This window comes from Biomphalaria glabrata, chromosome 16, assembly GCF_947242115.1.
Source record: "Biomphalaria glabrata chromosome 16, xgBioGlab47.1, whole genome shotgun sequence".
Taxonomy (NCBI): domain Eukaryota; kingdom Metazoa; phylum Mollusca; class Gastropoda; family Planorbidae; genus Biomphalaria; species Biomphalaria glabrata.
The window spans coordinates 32,202,553-32,216,863 of record NC_074726.1 but is presented as its reverse complement, the minus strand read 5'-3'; the positions used below and the strand labels follow the sequence as shown (position 1 = coordinate 32,216,863).

At 33.7% G+C, this 14,311-nt stretch overlaps 1 long non-coding RNA gene across 3 annotated transcripts; it reads left to right on the top strand.

The window, feature by feature from the left end:
• Nucleotides 1-3,851: 3,851 nt before the first annotated feature.
• LOC129923282 (uncharacterized) lies at nucleotides 3,852-8,979 on the top strand. Of its 3 annotated transcripts, none has more exons than XR_008775225.1 (4): nucleotides 3,852-4,507; nucleotides 7,110-7,216; nucleotides 7,566-7,634; nucleotides 7,999-8,979. It is a non-coding gene; the product is annotated as an uncharacterized LOC129923282 (long non-coding RNA). The 3 variants fall into 3 exon arrangements; XR_008775226.1 differs by lacking the exon at nucleotides 3,852-4,507 and adding an exon at nucleotides 4,977-6,731; XR_008775224.1 differs by lacking the exon at nucleotides 3,852-4,507 and having other exon boundaries at nucleotides 6,914-7,216.
• Nucleotides 8,980-14,311: the final 5,332 nt, after the last annotated feature.

Here is a 14,311-nt window from a genome sequence, read left to right as displayed (position 1 = left end):
ACTTTTTTTTTTGACGGTACGCACCGCTACGTCGTACCGGCACCTTTTTCAATGTGGGCAAAAAAATTACTTTTCTTGTATTTTAACGTTTATTATTAATTTATAAATAGTTAAAAGTAAGGCAACCCATCACTGAGTGCCGGCATCTAGTTTCTTTTTACAAAAATAAAAAGCAGTGGGTCAGACCATTAACTTATTGGCACGAGTCGCCGTGGTCTATATTAAATCATGATGTTTTGCACTGAGCCGACTTCTGCACTGATCGCGAAGGACCCGCTCGGGAAAGACAGCCTTATGAACTCTCCGTGACTTACGCCTTCTTCGATGTAGCGCAGCGGTTCTCAACCTTTTATGCTCAGCGACCCCTTTTTACAATCCCCCACTTAGCCGCGACCTCCCCGCACACACACAGCAATAGAAGAATAGACAATAACAATCAATTTTTTCAATGGTCTTTGGCTACCCCTGGCAAATCGTCAATCGACTCTCAAGGGAGTCGCGACCCACAGGTTGAGAACACCTGATGTAGCGCAACCAGAAAAAAAAATCTCAAGCATAGAAGATTACTTCATAGACGGTTGTGATGGTAGACTGGCAGACGTCTGTGGCGCGGGAAGACCTGTAAGACTAAGACGGAACTGTTCGATGGGTCAACCGTACTGGACACTTCGTAACAGTATAAATGTCAGTTGGTCGACACAGGGGAACGTGGGTGGGTGCACTATGAGCTACAACCCCAGCTCAATTTTGTTTTATCCGCTCTAAAAACTCCAAGGGGGGGGGGGATAAGTACCTGTGTGGTGAAGCACTTGGCTTCCTAGGGTTCTCAGCAAGAATTTCTGAAGACTGGTATTTTTAATTTCGTGATAATTATGACGCCTGTGTCTACACAACTCTAATGGGTACCTGGCATTCATAGGTCGGGGTAAAGGAGGTTGGTCGTTGTGCTGGCCACATGACACCATCGTTAAGCGTTGGCTTTTTAAACAGACAGGGCCGGATTAAATTGCATGCAGGCCCCGGGGCAGGATTTTGTTAAGCACCATACACTTTTTCTAAAAACTTTAAAAAGACTTATATGATTATTATGAATAACAATACCGGTACTTAAATTATATCGAAAAGGATGCCATATTTTAGAAGGAATTAATTTAATCTCATTTTAAAAACATTATTTAAAATGTATATTTTAGTTTTAAAGAGTTGGCCTACAGTCTTGATTTTGCGGATGGTAAGGTTTTTGGTAGTCTCACTGCCGTAAATCCGGAGCTATATTTACATATTATTATTATTATTAAAGACTCATGAGCTTGCAACAAGCGGGCACTTGTTAATCACGACAATGTTGCCAACCGACGTAAGATTGTGTTGGCAAAAATACAAATAGAATGTTTGACCACAAAGAAAAGTTCAGACCCGTCATAATTCGGTAATATTTTTTTTTTATATAGGCTGTAGCCCGGCATGATCTCACTTAAATCCGGGCATGAAAACAATAGCCTTTACATCATCTGACCTACAAATGGTGAGGTCTGAAAGGATACTTTTTATAATACCGGTACTAAAAACAAGGGAGAGAAAGTATGTTTGCTTTCATTGAGTAGTTCCACAAATTCAGTTTAAAAAAAAAAAAAGTCTAATTATGCTTCCTAACGAGTTTCTACATGTTTTACTTTTGTTCATTTCCCCATTATTATAACATGTAGTTGATACAAGTTTAGACCTGACCCTGAATTCTGAGATCCAGCTAGGCGCCCACAATCTCGGGGACTTTAAACCAGTCGTGCAGACCGACCTCCGTCTCTATTTCGTAGGTGTTGACTCGCACCCTCTTTTTTTCCAACACATACAAATGAAGAGATGGGGCGAGAATGGATAAGTTGGCCTATTGCAACAGTGGGCATCTGTTCATTAACAGCACATCTATCTCTGGTCAGGTGTGTTGTGGGGTCACGGAGGTCACTGTTGTGGCAGCGAGCAGTGAGAAAAGGTTTCATCATACTATATGACCAGCTGCTTGCTTCATAGTAACTTTATACATACTCATCTCTTTGCCTTTGATTCCGAAGATTGTGTGACTAAAGATGAATGCCCCATGTAACGTGGCAAAGCAGACCCAGTTGCGACCTGCATATTTTGCCACAACTTATGCATAAAAAGCAGGTTCTCTGAGGCCTACGTTCTTTTTTTTTTTTTTCGTCGACTGCGCCTGTCTTATCTGATGAATTACAGACGTTACTTCAAAGGAAAATTACGGCCTGTGAGAATCCAGTTATCTAGTTAATTAGTGATTTAGTATTTTCCAAGTCATTGCTTTTCCTGGCTGATTCAGACAACCCATTCCATGCTCTAATAGCACCATTGAAGAGGGAGCACTTGTACACATTTGTCCTAGCACGTGGAACAAGTAATGTGCTTTACCCTGCTGTCTTTCTGAGTATTTTATTTTGTTTTCAGAAAACTTTCAGACAATTTTTATTGATCCAATCAAATGGAAATTGTTTGTCTAGAACTGTCTTTGTCTTTGACCACCTCAAGTAACTACTGTAACAATAACAATATAGATGCAAATACGAACACCATTCACACACGGAACACATACACCCTAACAACCAGCGCTTTAGAAGTTAGACTTCTATAGACTTCACAGCCAGCGTTTTCTAAATTAGACTTCTATTGACTTCACAACCAGCGTTTTAAAAGTTAGACTTGTATGGACTTCTCGATTGAGACAGATGACCTTTCGTGTTTGTAAATTATGGTACAGCTAGTGTTATGTAGTATTGCTACTTTACTTTTTAACCTTCTGAGTGATTTTGATCATTGTGTTACTCTAATCAAATGTATTCTTTTCTGGCAGTTGTTTTTCTCTGTCACCTCGATCAAAATGGCGCCTCATTTGATCTTTATAGCGCATGGGGGAGGGGGGGGGGTCTCTGTTACGCCATCCTTCATTACGCTTAATTTAAAGATTGCATTTGGCATCCAATCATTCCAATACACAATACTCATATATAATATAATAATTTTGGGATTAATTTCCAATTGAATGAATAATACGTGAGGTAGATTTAGCAAATTTTATAACTAAGTGCTTAAAAAAAATAATTCCATTAGGAAAATAAGAGTTTAGATCTCAACAGTAGAAAGGTGGAAGAAATTGGTGTTAATATAAAGGCCTATAGGTCTGTGATTTGTCTCAATTTTGAAAGAAAAAAATATATCACGAGATTTTTTAATTAGGAATCACTAAGTGCGCAAACAATTCCCGAAATTCGCAAAGTAGGCTTACTTGAATTCTATCTAGTGATCTTTATCTTCGCACATTTTAAGAATTTTTAATTGAAGTAGAGCGAGAGAGAGTGTGTGTGTATCTATGATGCAGATATTCTGCTCTATGACAAAGTTCGTTGGTTATAGAGAGAAACATTTTAAGCTTCAATTTTTACCGATTAAAAAAAAACATCTTATTATTCACTATTCACTGTGCAGAGATAACGAACGATCTGTAGATGACAGCTCTTTTATTTTTATTACGAACATGTAATGCTAATTTTAAGAAGATCAACAACGTCATAAACATAGTCAATATTTGATGAAATGGTTATTAATTATTTACGATGGGGGATTATTTACGAGGATGGTCGTGCGGTATGCGCGCTGGACTGTCGTTCGCGATGGTCCCGGGTTCAAACCCAGCCCGCTTCCCTCTCCCGTCGTCCTGAGGAAGGTTTGGACTAGGAAGTAAACTATCTTCAACTCTGAATGAACATCCGAAACATGTAAAACATTTTACAAACAAACATAATAATTTAGTGAAAAAAAAAGGACATGTGTAATCTAACCATGGAACTATACTAATGGAACACCAGCTTCGAGATTTTATGATCAGAGTGCCGTCGCGCATCTTTTCCGCGCACCATACCAATTTGAAAAATCGATGAGCATGCCAAAGAAGAAATTTACTCCGAGAGCCACTTGGATTGACCTTCATTGATAGTAAAACTTCCCCACACTATATTTTATTAGATCTGTAAAAACTTTATCCATTTTCTGACTATCTGATAAAATAGATAAAATTCCCCTGAATAAGAGATCGTCACAAAAGATTTTTTTTTAAGGCCACTTCGTTAAAATAGGTGTTTCCAGTACTTCCTCATTTGGGTATTTTACACAAAATCTGGATTTTTTTTTATGTACATGTCATTATTATCATCTGTCCCGCGCAACCAAACCATCCACTTTTCCCGGTCACCAAAGTTCTTAACAAGATATCAAGAGAGAGAGGCTGGTCCATTATTTGCGTAGTCCAGCCAGCTTTTTTTTTTGACAACCTTTTTTCGTTCTCTCTCATGAAGGATATGTTTTGAAAATTAGTCTTACAAAATACAATTCCAAACCAACTCATGCAGTTATCGTCTTTTCACAGTATTGAGGAGTCATCCTTTTTGCTAGCCAGAGTGTTAATTGGCAAAAGTGAAAAATTCATTTTCTTTAATTTTTTAAAGTAAATATTCATAACTATATCTTTTATATAATAATATATTTTAAAAATAATAATCTTTTATATAGACATGCTTTAATAGATCTAATAAATGATTAACTCGGACCTACCAATATGGGTATATAAATACTTAAATCTGGGTATTTAAAATTTCGAATGCGAATTTTAAAAAAACCGAACTTTATTGATCTAGATCTCTTGTATAATAGCTAGAATAATATAGATCTACAACACCTAGATCTAGGCCTAGACTAAAGTTAAAGACTAAGGTCTAGATTTATTTAACGTTTTAAAAAAAAATCAATAGATCTAATATAGACAGTCATGAGATCCACTCTATTTTATCTAGATATAGACCATACATGAGAAATAATATGATCATGAGATCAATAATTGTCAATTATAGTCAATATCATGAATATTTATAGATCTAGTGACTCTAGTCCAGAGTCTAGTTTAAATTATTTGAAGATTCTAGATCTATCGATCATCTATGATCTAGTCTGTCTATAGCTATACTTACTATTATAGGCCTACACTTTTACTGTATATGAGTATACTCATACGAGTCATACTGACTATACTATAGTAAGTATAGACACTATAGTTAGTATAGTTAATACTTTTTAATAGTATATCTATAGTATAATCTATCAATTCTATCTAAATTATTCTAAATCTAGACTTCACTTTCACATCACATTCAGTCATTCACACGATTATTGATACAGACAGTGAATGAAACGAATGCAGTGGTTATACTGATTATACTTAAAGTGACGATACTACTTATAGATCTACCAGTTGATAAACATCATCATCATAGATAATAATCTACATCTATAATCATAGTGCCCTTTATTTAGTCAATATAGTCAAGTCAAGGTAGTGGAACGTAAACTCGAAGGTTTATTACAATATGGTATGAGTCTATGAGTTAGTATAAGATCTAATTATTTTGTTACTTTGTATGTGACAGTATGTCAATGTCTCAATTAAAATAATTAATATCACCAGCCATATCATTTTAAATATTTAAAAAGTAGACATAGATTTTTATTATATTATAAATAGATAGATTAGATCTACATATAATTTTACAAACTTTAGAAATGATTGATTTTATTTTTTATTGATAAGCCTTCTAGACTAGATCTAGCATCTCTAGCTAGACTCTAACATGTAGATTGTAGATCTTTGAATTGGATCGATATTCACCTTCCTAAATTGTCTCTAAAGTCTATAGCTGATTTGAGAGGCCCAACGAGGCAAGACAAGTCTATTATTACTCTGTCTCTTGATCTATCTAGTAGGCCTACTAAGCTAGTGCATTAGCCATAGTGTAGTCAAATCTTGACAACTAGTCCTCTAGATCTGAGCTTCTAGAATAATTAGATCTAGATCCAGTTTAGATTTAGAGTATAAAAGTTTTTACTACCTAAAATACTAAATCTACTGATCTAAATTCTAGATATATAGATCCAGTTCAGATTAGGATATAAAAATATTCCACTAGCTAAAATTCTAAATCTACTGATCTATACTTAATATGTTAGATATTATATGACATCTATCTACAAAAATTATTATTAAGATATAATTATAGATTCTAGACTAGTTATATATGTACATAAAATATATAAATAAAAGATAAAATTTATGCAGGCCTAGGTCCCATAAATTTATAATTGATCCAGATCTATCAGTAAAAGTTACCTTCGATTGGCAGTTTTACCCAATCTAATCTATACAAGACAATTTATAATCCATGCCTTGCCTACACCCCATATATATTACTTTCCATTCCATGCCATGCCCAGACCCATGAGTTCATGAAATAATAAATGATGTGGTGTCAAGTTGGATCTATCCCCTGAAATTCAGTACTTTAATATAAAACTCACATATCTACTTAATTATTTGCTATGACACTCTGATAAACTTGGACTTGTGTGATACATATATGTTTCTTATCAGATTTAATGAATGAAGTTTTGGTGCATTTTAAGGCTACAAAAGTATCATCAGGTGTATTCTAACCATTGGTATTTTTCCTGGCAACATTTCTTTTCTAGTCTGTGATAAATTATAAATAAAAAAAAATGTTTGTAATGTTTCAGTTATTAACAAGTAGAACCATGCCAACCAGTTCTGATGATGTACCAGAATGGCTCAAGGATCATACTTATACTATTTCTACTTTCTGGGCATCCATTCAATATTTATTGTAAGTACTACTATACAATTTTTATTTTAGTTATCTAAAAGATATTTTATGAAGTGTGATTTTCATGGTCAAGCAACATCCAAATATCTGGGATGGAATTTAACATTTTTCTCTAGTTTTTTTTTTTTATAACACTCTTAAGCAAATTCATCTTTCATGAATGCCTAATATAACTTGGCTATAACTTGGCTGTTGTGCAGGCCATTCCTTTACAATAAACTGAAGTTAATAAAATGAAGTTTTGGTGCATTTTAACCAGTAATAAGGCTACAAAAGTAGCATCAGGTGTATTCTAACCATTGGTATTTTTCCTGGCAACATTTCTATTCTAGTCTGTGATAAATTATAAATAAAAAAAAAATGTTTGTAATGTTTCAGTTATTAACAAGTAGAACCATGGCAACCAGTTCTGATGATGTACCAGAATGGCTCAAGGATCATACTTATACTATTTCTACTCTCTGGGCATCCATTCAATATTTAATGTAAGTACTACTATACAATTTTTATTTTAGTTATCTAATAGATGTTTTATGAATTGTGTGATTTTCATGGTCAAGCAACATCCAAATATCTGGGATGGAATTTAACATTTTTCTCTAAGTTTTTTTTTTTTATTTATAACACTCTTAAGCACATTCATCTTTCATGTATGCCTAATATACCTTGGCTGTTGTGCAGGCCATTCCTTTACAATAAACTGTTAGATGAAATTAGGCAAAATTGTCTGATAATTTGTATGTTTGATACAACGTTTTCAATTTAATAATATTATTTTTTTATTGTAATGTTTTCAAAAGAAATTAACCAATATGCCTAATTGTATAATTACAGTTATGTTTGGAAATGCAAGAAAAAGGCATGCATTCCTGAAAAGTCAATGATTGGTTGCACCTCTTAAAGGTAAGGTACTGCAATTTTTCCCATGTACTTTTCTCATAAACTGAAGTACTTGTATTTTTGAAAAACTAGTTTTCCATGAAAATGTAAATCATAATATATGTTATAGTTGCTTCTTTTAGATTAGTTCAATGTGCATCAAATTAACTGAACATCTGCCTTCACCTATAGTAATAATTCATAACTATTAAGGTCAGGGCCATGTCTACACATTAACGCAGTAGCTCCTTTTAGGTACAGACTATTTTTAGAATGGCAAAATTATATAACTATAATTAATAACATATATACTTTTAGCATGGTCAACACATATGTCACACATATTTTTTTTTTTTTTTTAAATCCTTTTATTTATTTTTATAACTAGATAACTTTCTGTTATGAGAAAAGATGAGATTCTTGGACTCCTGCATAGCACCACCAGAAAGGAAAATCCCATCATGTTGCAAAATAAAAGTCTTGGACCAATTTTAATTTAAGATATATATATTATACTGTAAGCTGTATACATATTTATGTATATCCTGTCATTCAGCCAACAGGTTTGAATTTAGTATTTCTTTAAATCTGTTTGATATTGTACTTGAAAACTATTAATCTGAGCCCCATTAAAACAAGAGGGAGTGCAGTGGATGAGTGGTAAGGGAAATTTTACTTTTTTAAAATTAAAATAAGAATCTAACAAAAGTAAACATATAAAATATGGTGCATTCTCCTTAAAACTAAAACCTGGTGCAAAGGTTTAAAATGTTGGCAAAAAAAAAAGCAACATCAATTAAATATTCTTAATTCCCTTTGCAAAACTTACTGAGAAGAACATGCATGTTGTTCCCTCATAAGTTTCTTGACAGAGGAAATCTTGTTTATATTAGTTTTGAATTAAGCAAATTAAGAAACAAATTATAATCATTATTTCAAATGATTGTATCTAAACCTTATGAATTATTTTTCAGTTATAAGTATATTGAAATGAATGGATAATCATGAAATTGTTAAATAATTGCTGCTATCATTCCATTGACTAAAGAACCATAATTTTTTTTTTAATTAATTTCAAAATTAATTAATTAATTAATTTTCAAGCAGAGTTCACATAGATCTTGAGTGAAATTTTTCTTTTTTTGACTAATGCTTCAATTTTATTGTATCATTAGTTTTTTATTTTTATTACCCAGAATATTTTAAAAATGAGTACACTATTTTCATGTAATAATGTAACTTGGTATTCACACATCAAAATAAGCTATAATCTTTAGGCCATATAGATTTGTATAAATATAAATTAACTTGCTTAAATACATTGTAAATGTATATTGTTTGGATAAGAATAAAGTTTTTCTGTAGACAATTATTGTTCAAGATTTGTTGATGCTCTTGCTTAATAAATTATATACACAGGTCATTAGTTTTAACACACTACTGACACAAGAAAAACTGGTCGCCCCCACTTCCATTACATAGATGTAATAAAACGTGACCTCAAATCAGTGAACATCAATACTGACAATTGGGAAGACATAGCTTTAGACCACAACAGATGGAGAGACAGTGACCAAGAAAGCTATGGACAGTGAAAGTACATAGGTCTCAGCTCAGGAAGAAAAACGTACAATCCGAAAAACGGCCAGCTCCTCTACCACCGAAGCAAAAACCACCTTAACCTGTGCTATCTGTGGACGGGAGTGTCTCTCCGAAATAGGGCTCCACAGCCACATGAGGAAGTGTGCTCTGAGATGAAACCTTAGTCTTTCTATTTCTACGACTGAAGGAGGCCAATGATGATGATACAGGTCATTAGTTTTAACACGTCTGATAATAAATGACAGTACAAGTTATTGAATGAAAATTTGTCATTATTTCAGGTGCTTTAGGCCTACATCAATGTGAGGTACCAGTACTTTGATTGTGTCATATAACAATTTAAAGCAACATTTTGAAATGAATAGTGTGTAGAATTGACAGTAAATACATTTAAGTGATGGGCTGTGATCTGCATGAATTGAATTTGTGTTTTTGATCTTTACTTCAAGTAAATGTTAATGAACAATTAATTTTTAATGAATAAATAATTTAAAAATAAATACAAAGAAACCATAAACATCTACTTTATTTTAATAATTTTTTTTCATCAGAACAGAATTTCCAACTTTGCATTCTTAAAATAAAATATAATTTATTTAGAGTAGAGTCAGAACACAAAATCATAGTTTTGAAATTAAGTAAATTAAGCTAAGCTGTGATCTCTTATAAACATTTGTATATAGACTACACACAATTTAATTATTATTTTTCATCAAATTGCAGGAACTAGTACATGTACTTATGCATATTTGACAATAAAAAACCTTAGTCAATGAAATAGTAATACTAGTAAATGAGATAAAAGTAAACTAAATATCATCAATGCTATTGAAGCCACACTTGTTTCTTTTTATCTTGTTTGGTGGACTGCAATTAAAGTTGCTATTAATTTTACTGATTGTCTTAGCTGAAATGCCAGTGTCGTCTCTTTGAATCCTAAGCTTATTTTCTTGGTTACTGGAAGTCCAGATGTTTGGAGTTTCATTTTAAACACCTATATATTCCGAAATGGCCTTCCGATAGGCAAAACCTATTAGCCTAACATGTCATATGCATATAAAGAGGTACCACAGAAATGCTTTAAAGACAAGCTTAGGCGCCAACTTGCTTTAACTGACATAGAATAAGAGAGCACCTGGTTGCATACAGCTTCAGAGCGAGACAGCTGGAGGTCACTTACAAAGGTGTGGTATACACCAATGAAAATTAATTGCCGAGGGTAGACGGCAAAAAGAAAAAAAACAACTGATTCTACCACAGGTGGACAATGGTTATGCCTGTGCTCAGTGTGGCATAATATGTAGGTCACAGCTGGGGCTGAGTAGCCACTGGAAACATAGCATTCCTCATAAGTCTTCGGAATCAAAGACAAGCCTATCATTTTTGTAGAATAGTTTGTAGCTTCTGTAAATGCATGAAATGCCGTCACAAATGACACAAGTCCTCTGTGAGTTTGATCATAGTTTCATGGATTATAAACATCTTACTTCTTTGCCTTATATTAAATGGTCCTTCTGTCTGTTCCACTATTATAGGTTTATCTAAATATCATTGATATATCGTAACATGTCATCAAAATAAAAACTAGAATCTCTGCAACTGGTTTACAAGTCAGAAGTCATCAATAACACTTGCCATTTAAAAAAAAAAAACAATTTAGATTACTGATTAGTCAAATTAGTGACTGATTATTCGATTCATTTTAGGCCTATAATTTTTTTTATGTGAATATATAATGATCCTTTACACTTTGTGACTTTACTAGTAGATCTATACTTTGGAGTAGACTTGTTTGTTGAGCTTAAGTCGGAAGTACACATTGAATTTTACTGTGATCTAGTAATCATCTAGTCAAAATAGTCAAATGTAGTGATCTACTAGTAGGCCTACTAGATCTAGAGTCTAGTAGTAGAGACTAGAGAGAGTAGGACTATCTGTCATATCGTGATCAGTAGGTGGCTGAAGTTTTATAAATCTATTCCATGACAGGGTAATAGGCGATATTATGCCGCCCACGCCTGATCCGGTTCTTTCTGTGGTCTTACTGTAGACAATAAGCTCCTAAACCTACCCTCCAAAGCTGTACCATCGCAAATTAATATTAAGCCGAAAAAAAAAATATTTAGTTTTCAAGTTCTTTTATCATTGTTGTAATGAAAAATACGCCATTTTGTTTACTACGTTCTTAAGAGGATGTAACTCTCCATCCCAGAAGTTTAAAAAACAATAAACTAAGTGCAAGTATCACTGAACTATATATTATTTTGATGGAATTTAGTATGATCAAAATTTAGATTTAGTGCTAGCTTTAGGGTTAGGGTTAGAATTAGGTTTAGGGATCGGTTTAGGATTAGGTTTAGAATTAGGGTTAGAATTAGGTTTAGGATTAGGTGTAGAATTAGGGTTAGGGTTAGAATTAGGGTTAGGTTTAGGATTATTAGGTTTAGAATTAGGTTTAGGGTTAGAATTAGGGTTAGAATTAGGGTTAGGTTTAGTGCTAGGTTTAAGATTAGGTTTAGAATTAGGGTTAGGTTTACTGCTAGGTTTAGGGTTAGGGGTTAGCCTAAACCTAGCATTAACCCTAAACCTAAATACTAAACCTAACCCTAAACCTAGCACTAACCCTATCCCTAAACCTAGCACTAACCCTAAACCTAAATACTAAACCTAACCCTGAACCTAGCACTAACCCTAAACCTAACCCTAAACCTAGCACTAACCCTAAACCTAAATACTAAACCTAACCCTAAACCTAGCACTAACCCTATCCCTAAACCTAGTCCTAAATACTAAACCTAATCCTAAACTTAATTCCCTAAACCTAGTACTAAACCTAAACCTAAATACTAACCCTAAACCTAATTCTAAACCTAACCCTAATTCTATACCTAATTCTTATTCTAAACCTAACCCTAAACCTAGCAGTAAACCTTTTATTTTTATCATACTAAACCTAATCCTAAACTATAATATAGTGCTCCAAACGATATATAGTTCAGTGACATTTTTTCTTTACTTCCTCTCCAGAACATCATAACAATATGGCGTTGCCTCTATAACAGCAATAATAAGGAACCGTAAAAACTAAATATTTTTTTTTCGGCTTAATATTAATTTGCGATGGTACAGCTTTGGAGGGTAGGTTTATGAGCCTATGGTCTACGGTAGGACCACAGAAAGAACCGGATCAGGCGTGGGCGGCATAATATCGCCTATTACCCATGACAAAAACCCTGGCTAGATTTAGATCTAGTGGTCTAGACATCTAGATCTAACTAGAATTAAACTAGAAAACTGAATTAGAGAAGTAGCTTTCTGGATCTAGAACTAGAATCTATATATAATTACTAATATTAGATCTAGTTGCGTCAAACGCTTAATTTTTGGTTGTTGTTTTTAATAAATGCACATAAAATACATTGTATTTTGGCAATAAAAATACCCAGTTGGTAGTCAAGTAATTCTAAAAATTAATTAATGAATGACTCTATCAGTATTTGTTTTAGATCTATCGGATTCATATGACTTATTATTTATACTTATTTTATATCATTCGTCCAAGAAAATCTAGCTCTAGATCTATTTCATTTTAGATTAGGCTATAGTTGTTTTGTTGTTGTTTTTTTTTTTTTGTCATTTTATTTAGGCTACAATATTATCAAGATTAACTTTTTCTTTGTTTCCCACGAGACGTGTATGCCTATAGCCTAGTCCTTTCGATAATAAAAAAATGCGTAGCTTGGAGTGTCAAAACTGTATTAGGCCTCCTATTTTTATTTCGTGCAATTTAGTATATCGTAACAAATACGCATTTGGCGGAACGGTAGACATGTCTGCATCCAGATTTAGTGTAAATAAACCAAACAAAAAAACACTGAAAGATTGTATTTTCGGAATTTAGATTCTATTTTTTGGAAAAAAAGTGGCATTTTATAGGGTGATCCAAAAAAATAACTTTTGTGACGATCTCTTATTCAGGGGAATTTTATCTATTTTATCAGATAGTCAGAAAATGGATAAAGTTTTTACAGATCTAATAAAATATAGTGTGGGGAAGTTTTACTCTCAATGAAGGTCAATCCAAGTGGCTCTCGGAGTAAATTTCTTCTTCGGCATGCTCATCGATTTTTCAAATTGGTATGGTGCGCGGAAAAGATGCGCGACGGCACTTCGACTCTCTTTGTCTTTGTAAAAAACTCGAAGCTGGTGTTCCATTAGTATAGTTCCATGATCTAACCATCGAATTTGTCGGCACATCTGGGAAGCGTGGTCGAGAGACTAAGAACGCTTGAACTTAACTTTGCTTGGCTACCTATAAAAGGGGCTCGAGGTTCGACACCCGACTCGAGCAGTTAACAAACAAAAATGTAGGCTCAAGGCGCTGTGATAACATTACAAACATAAACAGGAGAGCTAAAATGACACAAACTAATCTAAATAAAAAGTTTTAAACAGATATGTCTTATTAATGTTCTTCTTGAATTTAGTGTAGCATGCCTGTCTGAGATCAATGGGGAGTGAGTTCCAAACCTTTGATCCGTGCACAGAAATTGCCCGCAGACCGTAGCTTGTGAGGAAGTTATAGTTCTAACATGTGTTGCCTATAGGTAAATCCTTATCTTATCTTATATAATACAGACGTTACTTCAAAAAAGAAGATGATTACGTCCTACGCTACGCGTCATGCATTTAGTCATGCATATTAACCAATGACTTAAATTCTGCCAAGTCACTGGTTTTCCTGGCTAGCTCAGGCAACCCATTCCATGCTCTAATAGCACTAGGGAAGAATCTAATTCGGCCCTGGTATAATACTAAGTTTAATTTGATGTACGCCCCCCAACCTAAGACAAAGGTAACGGTAGTCGCGAGATTGTACTTTAAATCCTAATTATTTCAAATACTTTAAATCCTAATTATTTCAAATAAAAGTGTCCCCAGGGCTACTAACTCTGATCAAACTTCAATTTTGTATTGTTTATATTTCTCTCTTTTGGATGACGAGTTTGCCGACCACTGGTTAGTATATTGTGTGTATGTGTATAGATCTATGTCCCTTGTGTCTAATCTTCGGTTCCAGGTATGTTTGCAGTGTCTTC